This window comes from Cupressus sempervirens, chromosome 5, assembly GCF_028749045.1.
Source record: "Cupressus sempervirens isolate cs-2001-9-10 chromosome 5, ASM2874904v1, whole genome shotgun sequence".
NCBI classification, from domain to species: domain Eukaryota; kingdom Viridiplantae; phylum Streptophyta; class Pinopsida; order Cupressales; family Cupressaceae; genus Cupressus; species Cupressus sempervirens.
In genome coordinates this window covers 1058054078-1058057617 of record NC_143122.1, presented here as the reverse complement: position 1 = coordinate 1058057617, position 3540 = coordinate 1058054078, and the positions used below count along the sequence as shown (strand labels likewise).

At 35.9% G+C, this 3540-nt stretch overlaps 1 pseudogene; it reads right to left on the bottom strand.

The window, feature by feature from the left end:
• Window positions 1-215: 215 nt before the first annotated feature.
• LOC149559607 (peroxisomal 2,4-dienoyl-CoA reductase [(3E)-enoyl-CoA-producing] pseudogene) lies at window positions 216-717 on the bottom strand (annotated as a pseudogene).
• Between the last annotated feature and the right edge of the window lie 2823 nt (window positions 718-3540).

The following is a 3540-nucleotide window of genomic DNA, read 5'->3' as shown; positions in this document are numbered from 1 at the left end:
ACTTGCCCCACCAAGTCGACTGTTCAAGTATGCTCGCCAAGTTGACTCTTTGAGTTCAGTCATCAAGTCACCCCACCAAAGTGCCTCATCAAGGTTAGTCTTTAGGTCCGCTCATCGAGCTTGCTCACCAAGTCAGCTCGCTATGTTGCATCTCTAAGTGGCCTCGCTAAGTCGGCTCACCAACTTGCCCCACCAAGTTGCCACTTTAAGCCCACTCACCATGTTAGATCGCCAGGCCGGCTCCCCGAGTCATTTACAACATGACTAGGAATACCTTCAATTGGACCAGATGCAATACCATTTACAAATATTCCATAATTTGTCCCCCACTCTAAAGCCATAGATCTTGTAAGACTATCAACAACTGCATGTAAACAAAACAAAAATTTGCTAGATAACTTGTTCAAATTATTATGTAAGTAAAATGACTCTCATGTTTATGCTGAAACATTTAAATTTATTAAATAGTTAATTCAAATCTTAATCCAAGAAGAATATAATGATTAAAAATGAACCTTTGCAACAGAGACATGAATTTGATACCAGAAAGCTAAGGTACTATATTGTAGCACTTAAATTTAAAATAACACCAGCCTCTGAAGGAGGCTTTCCAATTCCACCTTCCCTCAAATACTTCAATGCTGCTTGACTCATTGTAAATGTGCCAACAACATCAATATCTAGTACTGCAACCACATGTAATTTATCTAACTTCATGCTACAGTTAGGGAGAAAAGCTAAAACATCTGAAAAGAGTTGACAAAAACTTAGCACTTCCTCCATTGACATATGTCATAATGAACTAAAAAGTATGAGTCATCTACACCCTTCAAAAACAAGTCCTTAAGAAATTATGCTTCAATAGAGAGATCAATTCAAACATCCAAGTGACTTGGCACTATTCCGCAGAACATCAATGTCAAAGCAACTTCAATAAATCACTCAACCTCGTTAGGAAACCAGTTTGAATTTCTTTCCCCATCATTTTCCATAGCATAACTAATCAACAACATGCGTGCTTAGACAATGGCAAATACTCAAGTTGTAGTCTCCCTATGTGTGCTCCCACGAAGCACTCAGTCATTTCTCATCCACAGGTTTCAATACCCTCATTAGATCATCCATGTTCGAGATAATAATTGTGAAAGACTATAATGCACAATAATTAATAAATATTGTAGAGATTATGTCAAAACTTAATGAATTTCTTGTGCTACTCTTTGTTTGAAGGAATTACATTGAGGGAGTGCTCACAAAGATGAAGCACCATGACTTGCTCAAAGGCTCAACAATTCCAGTACTACTCCAGCGCAAGAAGGCTTAACTATGGAGTTTCCTCCATGGTTTAAACCACTCTACTTGGAATCCCATTTGCAAAACCTACAACAAGTGTTGTGCCTTATGAACCATTCATTAGAAAGCCCCTTGAGCTCATCAATAGATAAGCCTAAGATATTTTCCACAGCAAGTCAAATTGTGATATTGCTATCACGATTCAACTGTACATTTTTTGAGTCAAACCCATTGACTCATGAATATAATATATGACCCAAGAAATAGGGTGAAATTGCAAATGTAATGGATTATACATCCTTTCCTCCTACTACTAGATGACTAAAGGTGCTTGTGTGCTAATTGTACCCCCTTTTCTTGTAGTTATTTGCAATTCGTACCATCCGATCAGTATAGAAATTTGTCTACAATTAGCTGATGTAACAGATATCGTATAGTATGATAAAAGTAACAGGAGGGACAAAAGCTTCAATTCTTGTATGAAAATTACTAGTTCAGTCTTTGAGTAGAGAGAGAAGTAACAACAGACAAATGATATATGCATTCAAGGTAAGTGGAAATGCAACTTAATATAAATGAAGCAAATGTTTCTAATCAGTAATGACACTTACAAACTGAGCATAAGTATATAAGAAAAAAGGATGCATTATGATAGAGTATAAAAGACTAGGCACGCCTATCCAATTTAGAGTTGTAGAATGTTCTACATTTTGAAAAGAAACGCTGAAATCAGCAGAGATGTAGATTCATTACAGAAAACAGAAAAAGATGTAACAAACTGGAATCTTTCTATAGATGTTTTCATGTCAAGATTATCTACAGCTGAGAGTAACAACAAAAGATATCAAGAAGCCATCACTTGTATGCATATAGATAATGGAAATATTTTACATTTTGTTATAGGGGGCAGTTTAAGACAAGAAATAACCCCTTAGCTATGATTCTGGGCATTCTAAGCTACAACATGAAGAAATCAGGAAAAAATTGAAATATACTTAAGCTTTCATACTAAGTTCCAGTAGCTTAACGTACAAACAGAGCTCCAAGATAACAAGAAGGAAGAAAGAAGATTCCATTTTAAAAGCCACATCCAAAAAATGCGAATGAAGGAGTATGAACCAGTAATAAGCAGCTACAACATAATGAAAATCAGGCGGATGAGAAACATGCAAAACACTATGTGTTCCAGCTTTCTCAACATTTCCAAAAAATGTGAATGGAGGAGGCAGAAAATGAATAAATGTGCCATGGGAGCCATCTATAAATGCCAAAAACAACAGTGTACATCCAGATTTGACTAAGAAATGCAGAAAATAGGAATTAATCAGTGATACCGGCCTCAATATCTCGAAAAATGCTTAGAAATTGTAACAATATTTCACCTTATAGTAGGAAGCAAGTAATAGTCACAACTGGAATGAAAGGTTGAAAAGGGAGGAAAAAGATACCCATCAGATGTGCAACCATGGTAGTAAGACTCCAAGAAAAATCACACACATCTCCAATGGTGGCAATAAAACCCAATCTCCACAAAAAGATAGTCAAGATTAGTCACGACAAGTAAAAATCTTTACATTTTCTGTTATCCCACTCATCCTTGGTGGCTTAGATAAAAAAGAAACAACAAAAGAACAAGTGATGACTGCTCCTAGTAAGACTCCAAGTGCAGAATCGTGTCAAACTTCAATTTGCAGACCCAGAAGTAACTCTCGTAGTAAGAAGCAGAAAGTAAAATAAAATTAACTTAATTATGTGGCTATAGAGAGATGCCCCTTACGACCTATTTCAAGTCCCTGAAGCCTCATCTATGCAAATAGATTAGGAATATCAGATGGATATAGATGCATAATGATTTATGTAAACTGATAAATATTTAAACAATTATGATATTGCTATTAACTGTATAGTTTTAGAAAAGAGTAATTTCGGAGAGCTCATATGTAACAATCCATCGCTCCTCCATGAGAGGCTGACTGTAGATAGCTCAAGGCAAGGACCTATAGGTAATTGTACCTTATGTGATAGAAATCTAGAGAGAAAACATATTAGTATTTGCTTAATGTCTGTTATATGTACTATAGTTCTGTATTGATTAATTCGTAGGTTACTCTTCCACATTATTTACAAGAGGCATTATTGGACATCTGTTCTACTATTTTGCTTTGAAGTCTCGAGAAAAGAAAAAATTGTGGAGACTTCTTTTCAAGGCTTCTTTCATGGGGCATCATGTTTGCTAGAGTCGGCTCA